Below are 21,143 nucleotides of genomic sequence, written 5' to 3' on the forward strand. Positions count from 1 at the left end.
TTTATGGGGGGGGGGGGGGGGGAGACAGGCTAAGACCATTACTCACACCGAGGTAGCACAGAAACTGATGTCTCGTTAATTTTTTTTTCCCTGCATAGCAAATTGCTGGAGGCCAAACAGTCACTCTTTTTGGTCACTCATTCTTTTCATTTGCTTATGCAGGCAACAGTGACTGCCATGTAGAAGTACAACATGAGGACTCAGATAATAAACTTTTTATGTAACCCTCAATTGATTAAAAAAAAATCTGGAACGGTTGTAAAGTTATGATTTTTTTTTTAATTGGTGCTAAAGCTCAGAAGATAATTACAATTTAAATTAAATAAGATAATTACACATAAGAGGGCAGCACGATGGCACGGTGCCAAGTGCAGTTGCCTCACAACAAGAAGGTCCTGGGCTCGAGCCTTGGGGTAATTCCAACCTTGGGGGTCGTCCCGGGTCGTCCTCTGTGTGGAGTTTGCATGTTCTCCCCGTGTCTATGTGGGTTTCCTCCGGGCGCTCCGGTTTCCTCCCACAGTCCAAAGACATGTAGGTCAGGTGAATCGGCCATACGAAATTGTCCCTAGGTGTGTATGTGTGTGTGTGGGCCCTGTGATGGACTGGCGGCCTGTCCACGGTGTCTCCCCGCCTGCCGCCGAATGACTGCTGGGATAGACTCCAGCATCCCCATGACCCTGAGTAAGGATAAGCGGTTTGGATAATGGATGGATGAATGAATTACACGTAAGACACTTATGTCAAACAATCTTACAAAAGTCATATTCTGTGGTTGCTGTGACTTAAGGCAAACCGATTCAAAAATTCATCTAAGCCAAGGGACTTTGCTCGTCTGGACTCCACACTCTAAACACCCAGGTTGCTCCATCCATCATCGGCCGCGGTTGATATAAATTAAGTTTTAATGAGATTGAGTACTGAAAAGCTCCTTTCACATGGAGCTGTACTCCGGTATGGCGACCGCTATTTTACACAATCTAAGGAGTTCATGAAACACCTCATGATACGGCTCAATGAATTTTGCGGGGTCAACTATGCTAGATGATTTCTCTATGCCTGCTTGGATTCTCCTCTCTAGGATTCTTTTAACTGGCGTAATTCATGTATGAGGTCTTCAATGTTGCCTTCATAGATGCAAAGGAAAACAGAGCTTCCCCATCACAATGTAGCATTTAAGGAATGAATACCCTTCAATACTTCATAGTTTGGTTTAGAGAACCGTCTATTGAGCTCAGTGAGAATATCATCAAGGACAGGGTAAAATATCCCTGTATGAAAGGTGTCCTTGTTCTGCTCAGGACGCCCAGCTAGCTGAGACATCAAACTATGTCCATCCAATCTTTTGTTTTGCATTTTCTTTCTTTTGGGTGCAGGTTCTGTGTCAATGTATCCGGAGCTCTTCTAGGTAAGTTTCACCCCTACAATCTTTAAAAGTCTGTACAAGAGCTTCAGCTAAATCCACAGCTAAACCTAAATCAATGTTTAGAGTCTGGAGAGCATCAGAAAGGCATCTTGCCTCACCAAAAAGCCCAGTCAGAGTGACCAAGAAGTTCTATGAACTGCAGAGCCATTTGAACTAGCAGGGCCCGTGCTTCAACTGACCTACCACTACACTTTCCTTCATCCATTTCTTCAAGGACACAGATAACAGCAGTCAGTCTATCAAGAATAGTATGAAAAGCCATGTGTTGACCAGCCCACCTTGTGTCACTTAGCTTTTACAGTTCTCTCGGTGTCCCATCATACATTGTGACGCTTTTCACCTGACAGTGAGGAGTTTCACCAGGTGGACGTAGCACGTGGGAGGATCATGCTATCCCCCCCCCCTCGAACAGGCACCCCGACCGACCAGAGGAGGCGCTAGTGGAGCGACCAGGACACACCCCCACATCAGTCTTCCCACCTGCAGACACGGCCAATTGTGGACACCCGACCAAGCCAGAGGTTAACACGGGGATTCGAACTGGTGAACCCCGTGGTAGGCAACAGAATAGACCGCCACACCACCCAGATGCCCCCATACTTTTCTTTTTGCATGTTGAGCCACCTTGTATGAACATAGGACCCAGACATAAACATGTAGTTTTGCACAAGAGAAAATAAGCATTCAACTTCTGAGACTGCTTTGACAGTGTCAACAAGAACCAGATTAAGGCAATGAGCATTTCAGTGGACATAAAAGGCCGGCTTTGCCACCTCCTTAACTCAAGCCTGAATGCCAGAGTTCTTGCTGCTCATAACAGATGATCCATCGTAGGCTTCTCCAAACAAACTGTCAATATTTCAGTCAGCACCTCTCAAGGATATGTATTATTTTGTATGCCAACCCTGCAGCATTAAGATGCTCTGCAGCTTCAAAGTACAAGAAGCTCTTTTACAGCTCCCTTGTAATAATATCTGAGAATAACAGAAATTTGTTCTCTCTTTTTTTATATCTTTGGTTTCATCGGCCACAAGGACAAAAACTTAGTGTAATTTTAAAGCTCCTTTAAAATTATTTTTAACAACCGTGTTGTGGTTACCAAGAATCTCTGAAACAACAAGGACATTTCCCTTGTTGTCTTAATCCTTTGTCTCCCAATTACCCCTTTATGCCATGTTTTGTGTAGCAGTTAACAGTAAAACTTCAGCTACACTTTTAGTAATGGCTTTCTTGTATCTGTTTTGTGTGCCCCTGTGACAGTTTATTCATCAAAGATGTCTAGTTCTGGGGTTTCCGGGTGGTGTGGCGGTCTATTCCGTTGCCTACCAACACAGTGATCTCCGGTTTGAAACCCCGCGTTACCTCCGGCTTAGTCAGGCATCCCTACAGACACAATTGGCCATGTCTGCGGGTGGGAAGTCGGATTGGGTATGTGTGCTGGTCACTGCACTAGTGTCTCCTCTGGTCGGTCAGGGCGCCTGTTCAGCGGGGAGGGGGAATAGCGTGATCCTCCCACACACTAGGTGAAAAGAAGCGGCTGGCAACTCCACATGTATCGGGGGAGACATGTGGTAGTCTGCAGCCCTCCCCGCATCGACGGAAGGGATAGAGCAGCAACTGGGACGGCTTGGAAAAGTGGGGTAGTTGGCTAAGTACAATTGGGGAGAAAAAAATAGGGGGGGGGGTTATTCGTTTCTTCTTTCTCAAAAATGTTCTATGCTAACATAGCACTGATGTGTGCTTCAGACTTGGCATGGGAAGCAAAGCCTCCATCTTTGAACATAACCTTTTTCCAGTTTTTAAGGCCTATATCTGAAGTGAAAACTGATTCAAAAGTAACTGCAGGCACAACAATGAACAGCATCCTTGCACTAAGAGTATTCAATCCATTTGTGATGGAAATACCATGAAGCCTTAAAGTTTCTTCTCCTGTCCCCCATGACTGTCCAGGGAAATACTGTAACCTGTGGCTGGACTGGTGCTTCAGCTCGAGAACTGGAGATGTCTAAAACAAGAAAAAGAAACACAAAACATTTCAATTACGCTACTCAACATTCTATATGTAACGTATGCAAGTGTATGAATGTGAGTCATATACCTGGTGGCCCACTCTGACCAGGGCAGGGCATTTCACTGATGCACAAGGTATTTAATCTGTCAGTTGAGATACACAAGTTAAAATACTAACAGTAACATGTTTTGATGTCACAAGTGCAGACCACATTTTTTTACAGTTGATTTCTTGATATGTCATCATTTAAGGCAAACAGGTAGAATAAAAACAGCAGCACTGCAGTAACTAAGTGGCTTGTGGTTGGCATAGTGTGACCTACCTTGACATCCACTTTGGTGAGCACACTCTGGGGGCTTTGCTCTGCTATCACTGTCACCGTCTGAGTGGCTTTGAAAAATATATTCCACATCATCTTTATGAAGGCAGAATCCTGGAGGCACTGTAGCTACATGCATGAGGCAGGTGGTGTGCTGTAGCTGTACGTCCACTTCCTCCAGTGCTCACTGGTTGCTCTGCACCTTTAATGTCTGACTCCGTCTCAGCATCTCCCTCCAATCATTACTTGACTTTTTACGACTGATTTAAGTAGGAGGTTATTTTTCTCATCACTTTGCCTGGCAGGTACAAAATCAAAATATAGCAATCTTAACATTTGGGAAAACCTGGTTAAGTTATCCATTAGCATTACTCTGCATATTAGCATTTGGCTTCCAAGAGTCACGCACTCGAGCCCCATCTCACGCTAGAATGAATGCATGGAAAAAGGCATTCTATTGACTTCTATGCAACTCCCGCCAAAAACGTGACCGGACTGACCAAAACAATCTCACGCCAAGTCAGCATTGAACGTTGGCAGCCTTGCTTGAAATGGTCGCTGTTTTACAACCGTACTGGGGCTGCAACATGCTTATTCAAACCGAATATTTCCTTTTCCAGGTAACTGACAGCGAGGCTGTTTATAGCTTACCAGTTAAATACCGGTAGTAAACTGCATAATCACCTCTCATTCAACTTGTGTATCCCAGCCATAAGATACATACACCTAACAAGAAACGTTTAAAACACTGTGAATACATTTCTATTTGTTAAAAGCTTACTTGCGATTATACTGCCGAGACGTCTCCCCCTAGAGCTCCGAGAACCACTCGGTTGCGTTCGGTTGAATTGGAAGTGGGGGGGGGGGGGTGCCCCGGGGGTGGGTTGCCCCGTTAAAATGCATCCGTGTGGGAACAACGATTGTAGAGAAATCGTTCTGCGAAAAAAGGTTCTGCCCGAAAAGCGGTGGTGTGGGGCGGAGCCAATTGATGCCCCGCCCCTTCTCTACTTGGCCCCGCCCCTGCCAATGACTTCGTATTAAAGGCCCCGTCTTGCCAGCAAGATTAGTACGAGTTTCAGCCGGTCCTGTTGGTAGGTTATGATGTCTGGAGCTAACGTTTACACTCTCCGCCGAGTATTTCCTCATATCTCCTCTTTCCCCCTCAGCCCCTGGCTAACCTCACCCCGTCCTGTTCATAAGAGCCGCTCTGTACGCTCCGCACACATCTTTTCATCCCATTGTAAATTCTGAGTGATTTTCCAGCGAGGAGAGGAATGAGCGGTAGTTAAAGCCCACCTTTTAATAGCATCGGGTATGAAAAGACCGTCTCAAGCTGTTGAGATATGGTTCAATAAATACGCAGGTAATGGTCTGTCGAAGGACAATATGTGCACCGTTTGTCACTCAAAGACGGCACGAGATGAAATTATTGCAGAGGCATTTTAACCTACTGGCCATTTTATGCTTTTCGTTCCCCATATTTACCTTCTACCTCCAAAATGAGTTTCTCCATCCTGGAACAGGTAAACCAATGTGCACACGTTTAGAGAAGAAGTCGTTCTTTTGACCAGCCTTTGCTATGTTGAGGAAGGGAAATTGCATCTGGCTGGGTATTCATGAGAGGAGATGAGCTTCCATCAACTGTCCTAAAAAGCTAAAGCTTCCTTATTGCCAGATAAAGAGCATTGCTGTAGAACAAGGGTTTTGATATCGTTGCACCGACTTTCCTGTTATGGTGGTTGTATGAATTTAGTGTATGATTTCTGGTTACCTGTTCATATTTAGTGTCTTTCTATTCTGTTCAGAGGATGAGAAACAAGGTGAAATTAAATGCAAAGTAAAAGGCCACAACACAGCTACAGCAGAAGAGAGATTTTAAACGGCTTTGGCTTTCCTGCTTAAATAAAGGTTAAATCAAGCAAATTAAAACACATCTAACAGCCATTTGTTTGGTTTAAAAAAAAGAAGAAGCAGTGTGTCAGTTGGAGGAAAAACAATGTCCTTGGTTCTCATCAAAAAACATGTCAGAGACTTTTGAAGTGAATCCAAGTGAGTGAGGCAAAATGCCTGGTTAGGGCCGGGGCAACAACATCAACAGCCCCTAATGAAAGATTCAAATGCAATGAAGCATCTTCCTCATTACCGTACCATCATTACAGTCTCAGGACGTCTGTATGGACGGCATGTCCAGTTATTCAAAGAACTGAATTTATTAACTTTACAACAACGGCAAGAGAAGCTGAGTATCAGAGCCCTCTCATGCACACACTGCTGTAGAGAAACACTAATTTGATGATTTGCTTTTCTCTGAGTCAGGGTTGCCGACTCTCACACATCTGACATGAGTCTCACACTGTCAGGCCGCCTCACGCTCTCGTGACACCAAGGCAAAGCCCAAGCAACAGAGATGAACAGGCAAACGTAAAAGGCTTTCTGGTATAGTCTTCTACTACTACTACTACTACTGCTGCTGCTGCTGCTACTACTACTACTACTTTCGGCTGCTCTCATTAGGGGTCGCCACAGCAGATCATCCATGTCACACCAGCCACCTGCATGTCCTCCCTCACCACATCCATAAACCTCCTCTTTGGTCTTCCTCTTTTCCTCTTCCCTGGCAGTTCCATATTCAGCATCCTTCTCCCAATATACCCAGCATATCTCCTCCACACATGTCCAAACCATCTCAATCTTGCCTCTCTTGATTTGTCTCCAGACTGTCCAATCTGAGCTGTCCCTCTAATATACTCGTTCCTGATCTGGTCCTTCTTCATCACTCCCAATGAAAATCTTAACAAAAGTCTTTCTGGTATAATAATGGTCTGAAAGTCTTTCTGGTATAGTAATGGTTAAACCAAGCGATTGACTTTGGCTCTAGAAGACAACTCTAGACAAGACAAGACTCCAAAAGGATGGCATGGTGGCCCGGTGGTTAGCGCAGTCACCTCACAACAAGAAGCTCCTGGGTTTAAACCCCAGGGTTGTCCAACTTTGGGGGTCATCCCAGGTTGTCCTCTGTGTGGAATTTGCACGTTCTCCCCGTGTCTGCGGTGGGTTCTCTCCGGGTGCTCCGGTTTCCCCCACCATCAAAAAGAAACATGCATGTTAGGGTTAATACTTCTGTCTGTGCCCCTGACCGAGGCGATGGGAACAGAACTGGAGTTGGTCCCTGGGCGCAGCATGAAGGCGGCAGCCTACTGCTCCTCGTGTAATGGAAAAACACAAGCTTGTACAGGTTCTGCTGTAACCCTTGTACTGAGACAAACAGAGCCACTTGTTTCCAGTTAGACGGTTCTGCTGTAACCTGTATACGCTTGTATTTTTCCATTACACTAGCTACACAGATCACCGCCAGGATGGGTTAATTTGCAGTAACCGGATTTCCTCAAGGGGATTAATAATAAAGGAAACTTCACTGAGTATTCAAAAACTGGGTCTTTTATGTGGGGGTTTCCATAGAGATGCATGTTAAATTACTCTCTGACTGGTGCACGATGCTTATCCCCATGCTGAATAAACGCTCTGTATGTATGTATTCAACATAAGCACGATGCTTATGTTGAATAAATGCTCTGTAAACAGCTAGCTAGCTTACGTTAGCTGTCTAGCGTTAAGTGCACAGCAGGGAAGAATGAAAGAAATGATCTCACTCCAGCCAGGTTACCAAAATTGGCAATGCTCATTGACGCTCATAATTTCCACACAAAAAAAGCAGAGCACAAAAGCAGAGTTCGGTTTTCTTTCACAACAGCAAGATGGCAAAGGCTTTTCTAACTTGACAGGAATCACCTTGCTGGAGTTGACACAAGAAAATCCTTTGGCGCCTCCGAAGTTGATGCTGTTAGCATTCAGCGGCCTTGTGTTGAGACTGGCTCGGTTAACATCAGGGTGGCCGGGACAGTGGCAGAATGCAAAGCAAATTGCCATGTGTGAACTACCCTGTCTGATGCCAGCGGCCTTCTGCCCCGAGGTTAAACAGACCCACCAATCACTGTCTTTGTTTGGTCTAGATTCTGTATTCAAGCAGACAGCACCCAGAGCAATGGGCGTCCATGCATTTATGAGTCTGATACTTGTGCTTCTCTTGTGCCAAAACATTTGACTAAATAAGCAGGCGCTGAAACATCCATCCGTGGAAAAAACAACACCAAAACAACAGGGAAATAATTCAGCACATGATATATGCAGGTGTCAAGAAACACACTTGAATGAATGCAGGCACTCATCCATGCATGTTTACCGTCTGGTAATTTGGAAATTCAAGTCAATCGGATATTTTGTTGGCAGGCTAAAAGCAAAAAAAAAAGCACAAAAAAAAGCAAACAAAACACTTGCCGGTATGACGAAAGGAGGTATCCATCACATCGAGAGCACATGCACGGATTCCAGATCCCGCCAAATGAAATGAGATGTAAATGTGAGATTGTGGCTGCATGGATGTGGGCTGACTGACAGCCTTTCAAAATTACTTAATCAAAAAATCTGAGTCAGACACAAACACCTACACACACATACACACACACACGCACACACACACACACACACACACATGTACCCTGCTTGGATGAAGACTGAGAACAGACAATAACAGGCTAGTGAAGATCTACGTGTCGGTCTAGACTCGGAGAGGCAGCTGTCACAGCGCTGATGCTGTGATAAAGCAGTAGCCCACACTTGGAGCAGGGCCCGGTTGTTTCGCATGGCACTCCAAGTACCAGAAAATTGCATTACAGACGGGTTTCTCCCATGTATTTAAATATGGAAACACTGTAGGGCTTGTTTTACGGCTTACGCTTTCAATGTGGTCTTTCCGAAGCACTTAAGACAGACCTTGGCAGCGTGAACATGTTTTTGTTATAAGTAGGTCTAAACCGGCCTCGGTGAGGCGTCTCTTTGAGATGTAAGAGTCTTCAGACATAAAACAGCAATTTCGTCGAGGGGTATCCTGAGGTGAAACTGTGATGAATCTCAAAACAGGATGCTTTTGATCCCCCTGTAGTTGATCGAGACCTGGACACGTGGAGAGGTGGTATTCAGTGGTAGACCCCGAGCGCCAGCGAGAAGTTGCTGCCATGGAGCATTTATGAGCAGGATCCAGCCATCGCCGTGAGTACAAAAATTCACTCCTTTCAGGTGGTTCGTTAAAGATGTGTTTTTTTGTGAGCCTAAACTTTGCAGATAAATTCCAGGAAGAGCAGGAGGGCATGCTTGCTATGCAGCAGCATATCTCTGTGTAATTTACTTGCCCAGTAAGTCCTAGATCTGATTTGCTGGGCAGCCTGGGGCAGCTAACTGAACATTAATTATAATATCTACCAGAACCTGATTGCCAGCATAAGAAGAGGACGGTTAAGTTCAAAATGTATTGATGCAAACAATATTTTGAATAAATCTGCTTAGCAGCACAAAAAGAAAGAAAAAGAAAAAGAAAACAAATACCAGCAACAACATGCAAACCTTCAGCTTGTTTAGTGGGTGGGAAGATGGCGGTGCGAATTCACGTTTGCAGCAGCCTCACCCAATATACCCAGTAACGGTGTGGGAAGGCGGCGGCGCAAACTTAGATTTGCGGCGGCCTCACCCAGTACCGTCCATGCAGTGTCTTTGTCCACATCTGCTTCTAAGTTTTTGTCTTCGTCTGACGGCTGGGAGAGCTGGCGCTGGATTGGCTCGGAAAGCCTGGTCTGCTGCATCCCGTGGGCCCAGGGGCCACGGCCCTGCCTGGAGCAGTGCCCGAAGAGGAAACACCGCGAGCCGTCTGACAGGATGTGGAAGCGGGGCAGGCTAAGCTAACTGCAAGCCTATGCAGACCGGCAGTTCCGATAACACTGAGGGCGGTCTGGCGGTGGCGGCCTCGGCTAGTGTTGATTGTGTTTCGGTGCTGTCGTGTGTCGAGGGTGTCCGGCTGGGAGAGCTGGTGTTGGATCGGCCAGGGGAGCCTGGTGTGCTGCGTCCAGTGGGCCCAGGGACCACGGCCCTGCATGGAGCTGCGTCCGAGGAGGAAACACCGAGGGCGGTCTGACAGGATGTGGAAGCGGGGCAGGCTAAGCTAACTGCTAGCCCATGCAGACCGGTAGTTCCGACACTCATCTTGGCGTTCCCTCTCTTGGACAGTGAATTTTTTGTTCTTGTCATTGTTGGATATGTTGGATATATGTGTTCTTGTAGTTTTTTGATGTGTTTTTGTTTTTGTATTGCACTGCTGGGGGCTGGGGGAAATGATATTTCTTTCATTTCATGTACTCACGCATGAAAGGAAATGATAAATACATATCCCTGATCCCTGATTGTTTAGCAGCCAAAAAATATATACATACATACATACATACATACATACATATATATATATATATATATATATATATATATATATATATATATATATATACCAGCATCAAAATGCAAACCTTCCGCTTGTTTGTACAGTCACTGTATTAACTTGTTTGTAGTCACTGTATTAACTTGGTTCATCCAGAGTAGAACCTGACAATCAGTTGTCAGCCTCCAAATGACAAAGTGTGCTCACACAGCCATATATAACCATACGCTGCAGACACGCTGCAGGGTTTTATGGCCCATGTAGTGGAAGAGCAGCTCAGCAAACACGTTCTCCTCTATACATATAGTGCCTTTCAGCCGGGCCTCGTGCCATCAAGAGGCGCTAAATCATTGATGACACTCCGTTGGGACAGTTTGGCATCTGTTTTAAATATTATATCCCCCTCCCTAGGGGGGAGTGAGGGTAATTCATGGGGGGAGATTAAGGTGATAGATTGTGGATAAAGACAGCGGCCTGGGTCAGGCAGCACCCAGGCCGAGCACATACCGTTCTTTAACAAGCTGACGGACGCTTTTCAGTGTTGCGCATGTGACCCTGCCCTTGTGCAATAGCCGCTTTGCAGCTCCATGGAAAGCCATCTTGCAGTCATGCTAAGCACAAACCCGCAACCCAAGGTTCAGTCAGCCTCCAGCACACCTCCTCTTCCCTGGCATCAGTATATTATATAGTATATCATAGATGACACATAGTCAGCCGTCTGAGATGTACTGTCAGGGAATCCACTACCTGTCTCGTCAGACGCAGAGACTGTGAAGTGGAGATAATGCAATTCATATCTAATGTAGCTGGTTACCCCCCCCCCCATTTTCTCATATATTATATCCGGAAAATTACCTCACTCTTCCGAGCCATCCCAGCCGCTGCTGCACCCCCTCTGCCGATCCGGGGAGGGCTGCAGACTACCACACGCCTCCTCCGATACATGTGGAGTCGCCAGCCGCTTCTTTTCACCTGACAGTTTCGCCAGGGGGACATAGCGCATGGGAGGATCACGCTATCCCCCCCCCCAGTTCCCCCTCCCCCTCCAAACAGGCGCCCCGACCGACCAGAGGAAGCGCTAGTGCAGTGACCAGCACACATAACCACATCCGGCTTCCTGCCCGCAGACATGGCCAATTGTGTCTGTAGGGACGCCCGACCAAGCCAGAGGTAACATGGGGATTCGAACCACCGATGCCCGTGTTGGTAAGGAGCTAAATAGACCGCCGCGCCACCCGGACGCCACCGGTTAGATTTTTAAATGCTCTTCATCGTTAGAATTTTTTTTTCATAATTCTTGCTATCTCACATGAGTGCAGAATTTGCCAGAAACCCTCCAATCCTTTTCCTCCGTGATTCGGAAAGACCGGAATGCGCTTATGTTTATGCATCGTCTAATCAGACTAATGACTTTGCCATAATGAATGAATTAGAGCACCAGAGAAAAAGATCATTAGGCAGATTTTCACCATGGGGAAATCATTTGGACAATGTATCGTCTAACAACGTGAGACAAGGGCTATACATCATACAGTCTCAACATGCTCCAGCCTTCAGCCTCCTCCAAAACCATCCTGCAGAGAAGCACTGCTGCTATTTGCATTTTGGTGAAGCGGCCCACTTTTTTCCTTTCCAAGGGGGCCATTTCAGTTAAAATCCAGTATATTCTGTGATTACTCATAACAGTCTGCACCACACTCTGCACCAGGCAGCGGCAAAACGCATCTCAACGCACACGCTGGCATGACAAACACACCCAGATATCACAAGTCCACATCTCCTCACCTGCGTCGTTCCGCTAAGTGTACTAAACACCAGCCGTGGGGCTCGTCTCTTATCTGTGTCTTATCTGTGTCTCCCGTCTTTCCCTTGACTTTTCTTTTTAAGCCGGCATTACTTTGCCGTCTGCACTTTTAAAGATGCTGTGACACTCTTGTGTCTCTGTTCTGCGAATCCATTACCAGTGGCTTGCTAAGAGTTGCCTTTAACAACCATGCAAGGCTCGGTAAAGGGCTTTCAAAGTCTTTTAATTTTTTTTCTTTTTTGCGAGGTGCAGGGAATCAAATTTGCATTTAAACACGAGGCGTTGCCGGTTAGAGGCTCATCTGGAAATATGAGTGAGAGTGCCGCAGCGCTGTGGGATAATGGCCCCGCAGCAGCGTGGCTTCCATGCAGGGTGCACGCATATAAGGTGAACTCAGACTGCACTCGTTTACATGGGGGGCGGTCAGAGCCACTTAAGATCCGCCACAATTCCCTCTGATTGCATTGTTTATGTATGTGTGGGGGTTACAGGTGCTGAAGGGTTCGTGAACTGTGTGATATATGCATGGGCAGCTTACAACCCGAATCCCAGGCCACTTCCCCGTTGCCGTTTTGTCCTTCACACAATGTCATCAGCTCCTTGTCTTCTCGCCTTCTTAGGGCGGAGGTGGCGTTCCGCCACTTGGCTGATGCTTTACATGCTGATGCTGATGAATTACCAGTTCATTCTGCAACCGTAGCCATGGCTAGCAACTGCGGTCCAGGCACGTTCAGTAAAAGTAAAATCTTTCGGGCGTCCAAGTAGCATTTGGGCCTAATCTGGGGCACTTTTGGTACTTACGGCTCAGTTACGGCACTGGTAACTGTTGTGTGGGCCAGATGTGGCCCAAATGTCATAAGCCGGGCCTGACTCGAGTTCTGGCATGTGTTGTGTGGGCTAGACATGGCCCAAATGTAATGAACTGGGCTTGACTTTGGTTACAGCACATACTATGTGGGCCAGATGTGGCCCAAATTTAATGAGCCAGGCTTGACTTTCATTAAGGCACATGCTGTGTGGGCCAGAAGAGGCCCAAATGTCATAACATGTGGCTGGGTTGAAGCAGCCACACTCACCCTCAGTCAACGCCGTCATTCAAGGCCAAATGTGGGCCGTACGATAACTGCAGATCTGGGCCATATTTGGGCCAAAGATTCTTTGCTATTAGGGTAGCGGTCTATTCTGTTGCCTACCAACATGGGGATCACTGGTTCGAATCCCCGTGTTACCTGTGGCCTGGTCGGTTGACTGAAGCCAGATGTAAGTACGTGTCCTTGTCGCTGCACTAGCGCCTCCTCTGGTCGGCTGGGGCGCCTGTTCAGGGGTAGGGGGAACTGGGGGGAATAGCGTGACCCTCCTACATGCTACATCCCCCCGTTGAAACTCCTCACTGTCAGGTGAAAAGAAGTGGCTGGTGACTCCACATGTATCGGAGGAGGCATGTGGTAGTCTGCAGCCCTCCCCGGGTCGGCAGAGGGGGTGGAGCAGCGACCGGGATGGCTCGGAAGAGTGGGGTAGTTGGCCGGATACAACTGGGGAGAAATGGGGGGGGGGAGTGAATCTCTCTGGTTATACATGGCATGCACACGCACCGCACATGCAAAGAAAACGCTAAAGACACCGCCTAACACCTGCCCTTAGATACCACACGATGTGATGCGAGACACAAGTGCCCCCACGTCCAGCTCGGATCAACTCAAATTCATGTCTGAATGCGCATCGACTCGTTCATAAATCATGACAGCAGCATTTAGAAAAATCCTTATATGCATGCACAAGCTAAATGATGGCGAGTTTCAACACCTGCTGGCATTATGGAGCAGAAATGTATGGCACATCACCTTGTTTGTTCGCCTGAGAAAGATCCTGTCTGGATTGATGAATTATGCGTTACATGTGTTGATCCACTTCATGCATTTTAATCGGCCTAATTAACTTACAAGTAGCAGAACATGATGGTCTTCAAAAACATAATTGGTTCTCCTGAATCAAGTTTAGCAAGTAATATAAGTTGTTCTAAATTATTCTGTCCTTCGTATGTGAAATATATTATATGTAATTTGCTGGTGAGGCCGTTAGTGAGACAATTTGGAGATTTGTGCTCAAACGTGGACCACCGAATCATCATATTGGGTATGTTATAGGCTAACTATCTAATGCATAAGAGTTAAGACTTGTGAATTCCATTTCATACATTACATGCCAGTCTATCATGTCCTGCAATAGACTGGCGGCCTGTCCAGGGCGTCTCCCCGCCTGCCGCCCAATGACTGCCGGGACAGGCTCCAGCATCCTGCGACCCCAGTTGGGATAAGCGGTTTGGATAACGGATGGATGGATGGACATTACACGATAGTCATATCCATCCACTGTCAATACCTGCTTCATCTAGTAGTTTGGTATGGTGGTGGACCTTTAGCCTGTAAAAGGCAGAAGGCAAGGAGACACCGTGGAAAGTTCACTCATCCATCAGAAGGTCCACTCTCTCTCTCTCTCTCTCTCTTTTTCATCCCAACTGTATGGGCAGTTTAAGGTATGCAATTCGCTGAACATGCGAGATTTAGACTTTGGGGAGGAAACCCATGCTAATACCAGAAGGACAAACATAATAAAACCCACACAGAAGGACTTTGATTTAGCCCAGCATCTTTTAGCCGTAGAGGAAACGGTGCTACTCATAGCGACAGGCATGGGTGCAAGTCCTTGAATACCAGAGGTGGATAACCCGGCTTCAGAAAGTACAAATACTAACCATGTATTTGCTCCACCCATGGACTAAACCAACTGATTTCACTAATTAGATCTCCTACCTGGCTGAAGTGTTGTGCTAATTAGAATCAGCTGGTTTAGTGCGCGGGATGGCATCCAGCACTTTACCTGTACCCCCGTCCATAGGGTTAGTGGTTGTCAGGAAGGGCATCAGATGTAATTCCCACCCCCCTTTTTCTCCCCAATTGTATCTGGTCAATTACCCCACTCTTCTGAGCCGTCCCGGTCGCTGCTCCACCCCTTCTGCCGATCCAGGGAGGGCTGCAGACTACCACATGTCTCCTCCAATACATTTGGTGTCGCCAGCGTCTTCTTTTCACCTGACAGCGAGGAGTTTCACCAAGGGGACGTAGCGCGTGGGAGGATCACGCTATTCTCCAAAGTTCCTCCTCCCCCCTGAACAGGCGCCCCGACCGACCAGAGGAGGCACTAGTGCAGCGACCAGGACACATACCCACACCCGGCTTCCCACCTGCAGACACGGCCAATTGTGTCTGTAAGGACGCCTGACCAAGCTGGAGGCAACACGGGGATTCGAACCGGCGATTCCCGTGTTGGTAGGCAACGGAATAGACTGCTACGCTACCCGGACGCCCCCCGACGTAACATTTTGCCGAATAAGTATGCAGACTGACAAGACCATACTGGATCGGCCGAGGCCCGGGTTAACAAAGGCTGCCATTGGTGCTGTGCCCTCACAGGGTACCGATGGAAACTATAAAATCCACTGTGGTGACCCCTGAGAAACAGGGAACCAGCCAAAACAAGAAGGAGGCAACGTTGCTACTCACCAAGCCACCTTGCCGCCTGCTATAGTCACATTCTCAAATGAATTAACCTGCTGATAGACAGACATGTATAGACGTCTGACCAGTCAGACCAGTCAGACCAGCCAGGCCAGTCAGGCCAGCCAGTCTACCAGTGTTCTCAGCATCTTCTGACCTGCCGGAGGTACAGGCTGAGTCTATCTACTGCATCAGAGCAGAACTGATGCTGTCAGGTGAGCAGTCAGCCAAACAAAAGCACGCTAAATTGAATTTAAATATTGTGGCATGCATTTTGCGACACATGGTGAATTCCACCCTTGTGGCTCTGATGCACACTAACAGATACAACTCCAGACTGAACCGACCCGACCTACCGGGAATACAGAGACCGGCATTTTGTCAGTGGGAATAAAAAAAAAAATTTCTTGGTTGAGTTTATCAGAATCATGTGAGCCATGCCTGCTACTGGCTTGACACAAACGACTGGTTAATGACCGACGCGGTCACACAATCAGCCGAGCAGGCGTCGCTGTGTCATAGCAGACGACCTCTTGATACGAAGAAGGACCTCGTGTGCGACATCGTGTCAGTACTTGTTATCAACGTCCCCGACTCTCATGGTGGAAGTGTGCGAGGGCTTTATCAGCAAGCCACAACATGCATGAACATGCAGGTTGAGGGGCGCACACACACACACAAACACGGTCGACCATTTCAGAGCTCTGCTTCTCGGTCTGTGACATGGACAGCACAGCCTGAAGTGGCGGCGCTCTTCACACTGCTGCTGGTGGAGCGTTATCAAACCAGCTGTGTGCGTGTTCATGTGTGTGTCCGTTGTGGGTGTCCGCTTTTTTGTCTGTATAGGTGGGTGTTGCCTGTGTCTCTGCATATCCACTCTGTGGAGTGCACACGACTGTGTTTGTGTGAGTGTGCGAGTCTGTGTGTGTGTGCACATATGTACGTTCGTATCTGTACAACCGCGTTGTGTGTATCTGTGTCCGTGCAGGCCACATCCCACAGGATCGCCGGGTCAGGGTCCAGTCAGGCCCACCAAACCCCTGGCACACGCGCGAGCCGGAGAGGGCCGGAGAGGCACCGACCTCTGAGTCAGAGAGTTTGGGGAGCAGAGGGCGGAACCGCCAATTAGCAGCCGGTAACCTCACGACCCCGCCCTGCCTCCACCCCGGCTCGATCGAGATGAGATGAGACATTAGTGCTGACGCGGACACAGACAGACAGGACCGGCGGGCGTGTGGCGAGGGATCCGTCCACCACATACGGGCCGCTAACTGGGTCGCTACTACATATGCAGCACCATGCAAAACATCCATTAACTGCTACACAGGCCTCACCGGGGAGCATGCTGGTGCCGCTTGCCAGTGTCAAATATGCATGAGGGAGTGTGGGTCCATGTCTCATACGATTCTTGAGGCAATTAATACCATAATTTCCAGGGCCAAGCACCTTGGGACACCCATGCCAAACCCCCCCTCCCCCCGAAGTCGCTGAATTTTTCATGTTGATTAATTTACAGGTAAGTTGGCCCGGGGCTGGGTGCTGTACCCCCCCCCCTCTGCCTCTATCGATCGCAGCTGTCTGGAGCCTGAGCGCGGGCCATACATCCCGAGGTGTCCCGCTCTGGTGTGCGCCGCCGTGTCGCCCGGTTCCACCGGGGAATACATGCAAACATTAGAAAACGACAAGAAAATGAGATTTGCTAATTGTAATGCCCGTTGCGGCGCGGTGCTCCCACTCGTCTTTTAAAGTGCTGTCAACGGAGACGGCCGCCGTCAAGATGGAGGCCTAGTTACGAGCCTGTAAGAAGCAAACCGTTTTTGAGTGAATGCTTAAATATTTTTTTAGAAAGCAACATTCATGGGGCGTCCAGGAAGCATGGCGGTCTATTCCGTTGCCTACCAACACGGGGATCGCTGGTTTGAATCCCTGCCTCCGGCTTGGTTGGGCGTCCCTACAGACACAATTGGCCGTGTCTGCGGGTGGGAAGCTGGATGTGGGTATGTGTCCTGGTCGCTGCACCAGAGCCTCCTCTGGTCTGGTCTGTCCAGAATAGCGTGATACTCCCACTCGCTACATCCCCCTGGTGAAACTCCTCACTGTCAGGTGAAAAGAAGCGGCTGGCGACTCCACATGTATGGGAGGAGGCATGTGGTAGTCTGCAGCCCTCCCCGGATCGGCAGAGGGGGCGGAGCAGCGACCGGGGATGGCTTGGACGAGTGGGGTAACTGGATACAATTGGGGAGAAAAAGAGGGGGGGGACCCCCCCAAAAAAGAAAGCAACATTTGTATTTTCAGAAGGACTACCTTCTGTTTCAACTTCAACCAACCGTGCACCACACAAAGATGGTGCTTGTCGGGGTTTTGGTGGTACCACAGCTTTTAGCCGTCTGTCTTTGTTGCGGCTCTGCAGCCTGGAGAGGCTCCCCGGCAGAGCGCACGGGCCTCAGTTTACAGAGCGTTAAATTGCGCCTCGGTAGTATGTGCTGTTGCTTCTGCAGATGTTTTTAGCCTGCAGTCGGTTATTGATTGAAATGTTCAACCTAGTGTGTGAAGAGCGGGGGGTGGGGGGGGGTGGAGAGTGGGGTGGGGAATGGTATCCAATTGCATTCGGTTGGTGGGAAAGCAGCATTGATCGCGCTTAAAGTGACAAGATTGAGGAGGCGCGCTCTGACACCTAATCGTTATTGTCGCGCGATAGACAAAGTGCGGGCCAGAGGAGCGGCGCACATCGTGTCATTCGATCGCGAATGAGCCGGGGCCCGTGGACCGGTCCTCCTCTCGGCCCGGCTCCTCGAAAACACCTTGCCCAATTTTTCATACAGCCGGGGGGGGGGGGGGGGTAAAGGATCGGACCGGCGGCCGGTGTGATTTAAGACGGCGGCCGAGCACCAGGGAAATGAAGAGGCCCCGTGCTCCTTTTCGACAGGCTGGAAAGCCGCGGCACTAATACCCAAGAGTGTGCAGCACCTAAATTGGCAGTGTAGTTGAGGCAGGTGGGTGGTGCAGTCAGGCGCCCGTTGCAGGGAGACTGCGCGGCCAATACGGCCTCGCCCCGTCTTATGACCATCTATCAGGTAAAATGGCCTTCTTCCAACATCAGGCCATCAGCGAGGAGTAACAAATGTGGCCATGCAGAGTAACGCGTGATCACCGGGTAATAACGGCCCGGGGTCAGGGGTGTGCGACCTCATTCGGAGCGGCTCGTTGATCGGGAGGAGGGCAAGGTAGGAGGTGCGCGGGATCATAAGGTCGCCGGACATCGAGCGTCTTCATTTGTGCACGCTTCTGCCGCGATGGCTTTGCCGATTGAGATGCACCCCACCCCCATGTAATGGCCGACAGGCACGGCGGAGGCTGGCGGTGTTAAAATGACACCCCCGTAGTAGAAAACTGGCCGGGGAGCACTCGGTGAGAGGTTTAAAGGCACCGGGGGGACCTGAAGGAACCGCTTGCTGCAACCTAATCAGCGTGTCTCGTGGGGTTCAAGACCGCGGATGGCAGCCCCTCTCACTAAGGGGCCGGCAATTGCAAGCCCCAGATCTCAGCGAGTGAGCCCTAAAAATCCATCACCGGTGTCTACCAGGAAACGCCGCAAGCCATATATATATAGGTACACACACACACATGCACAAACGTAGGTATGTTGAGCAGGTGGTGTGGACTCTCCGGGAGGAGAAAGAAGGCGGAGGAGAGAGGAAACAGCTGGCGGCGTGAATGTAAGGGGAGGTGGGTGGGCCGGCCCAAGCCAGGTGCGACACGGAGCGGGGTCGGGAAGCAAGGAATGTGTTAAGATTATAAAGAAAAAATACAGTTGGTGGTGAAGAACGAAGAACTCACATTTTCAGAAACGGGGGGGGGGTTGCTTGGCAGTAGCTGCCGTGCCGGAGCCACGCTCCAGTGATCTGAGCTTCTTTAGACCCCGCGCTCTCCTCCATCCGTGACGCCTGCGGGTCTCTGGTTCCAGGAAGACACGTGCTGCATCGTCAGGTACCCGTGGAAACGAGAGACAGGAAGCAGGTTGTGACGTCATTAACACTCACCAAACAAAAACAACAAAAAACCCCACACACTATTAGCTGGAGGAGCGGCAGCAGCGGCGCCGGAAGAGAGGCTGGTTAACCACGTCCTTCCGGCGGAAGGCGTTTGCGGTGACGGGGGCTCGGCCTACTTTGAATTTGGTTTTACGGCCGCAGTCCCGAGCCGGTCCCCCCGAAATATAATCCCGAGCGGAAACATTCAAAGCGTTTTCTCTTTTAACGTGCAGCAAAACGGCAAGGCCTTGTAACGTTTCCGTCCCTCGGCCGAAAAGAAAGAACGATGAAGCTAAAATGAGCCGGGCCCCTTCCAGCTCTCTTTCTTTTTCCTTCTTTTCTTTGCCGCTGCTTTGATTTGACGTCCTGGGTACGACGTTAAACTGCAACTGCCGGGTCGTCGGTGACTAAACCTGCCCCCCCCCCACGTCAACCCTTGGGTTGCTGTGAGGAGGGTGTGTGGACACCCAACAGGACCAAAAACAAAACTTGCCAAAGGGCGGATGAGTCCCTCTGTGGACCAACGGCCATCCATACCCGGAGAAGAGATGGGGACCACCAGGTACGCCCCCTACTGGAACACAATGACGACTCAACCTGTTGACGACCTCCACAGGTCACGGAACTGATGATGATGATGATGATGAGGAGGAGGAGGAGGAGGAGGAGGAGGAGGATCATAGCAGCAGCCGCCATGAAAGTAAACATGGCGTGGTATCAGGGAAGGAGTGCGGGGGTGGGAAACGTGTGTAGTACACAGTCTTGCTTTTCTTGTCTTTCAGGGAGGGCTCAAAGAAAACCGTAATGAATGGCGCTCGGGGAGGAGGAAGTGGGATTGGCTGTCCCAGGGAAAGACATGCTGTTACTGGCGACCGGACCGAGTAAGACGAAGGAGGCGTGTACGGTGATAACTGGGTTCACTCTAGATCCGTGTTCAATGCAGCCCTCAACGCGGACATGTCGTGATTCACCAGTCGTCTCGTGATGTGGGTACATAGCAATGGCGGGTAGTTTTCTAGACCAGACGAGCAGCAATGGAGTGTTTCGTTACGACCCTTGCCTTGCGTAGAGGACTCATCCTGCAGGCATGGTCTTGGTGTATGTCCGCAGCTTGTTACCCACTCGTGACTGTTACGAGTGGCTGAAGGCATTTGCTGTCTTGATAGGTCAGATGTGACAGCTGACTCTCAGGGCCCCGCTGACCCTTAGCTAGTTAAGTGTGCAAGTGTTGATGCATGAGTGTACACGGGTGTTAGTCTGAGTGTGTGTGTGTGTGTGTGTGTGTGTGTGTGTGTGTGTGTGTGTGTGTGTGTGTGTGTGTGTCCATCTGATTTCTTTTTTCTTTTTAATTTTCCCCCTTTTCTCCCCAATTGTACCCGGCCAATTACCCCACTCCTCCGAGCCGTCCCGGTCGCTGCTCCACCCCCTCTGCTGATCCAGAGAGGGCTGCAGATTACCACATTCCTCCTCCCATACATGTGGAGTCACCAGCCGCTTCTTTTCACCTGACAGTGAGGAGTTTCACCAGGCGGACGTAGCGCGTGGGAGGATCACGCTATTTCCCCCCCCAGTTCCCCCTTCCCCCTCCCGAACAGGCGCCCCGACCGACCAGAGGAGGCGCTAGTGCAGCAACCAGGACACATACCCCCGCAGACACGGCCAATTGTGTCTGCAGGGACGCC

General features: G+C 49.3%; 1 protein-coding gene across 2 annotated transcripts in view; it reads left to right on the forward strand.

The window, feature by feature from the left end:
• Positions 1 to 21,143, forward strand: part of chrm2a (cholinergic receptor, muscarinic 2a) — a 94,278-nt gene that overhangs the window by 24,939 nt on the left and 48,196 nt on the right. For both annotated transcript variants that reach the window (XM_056277574.1, XM_056277575.1), the window contains exon 2: positions 8,753 to 8,859. The gene's annotated coding sequence lies outside the window, so the exon portion shown is untranslated. The remainder of the gene's footprint in view (positions 1 to 8,752; positions 8,860 to 21,143) is intronic.

This window comes from Lampris incognitus, chromosome 3 (genome assembly GCF_029633865.1).
Source record: "Lampris incognitus isolate fLamInc1 chromosome 3, fLamInc1.hap2, whole genome shotgun sequence".
NCBI classification, from domain to species: Eukaryota; Metazoa; Chordata; class Actinopteri; order Lampriformes; family Lampridae; genus Lampris; species Lampris incognitus.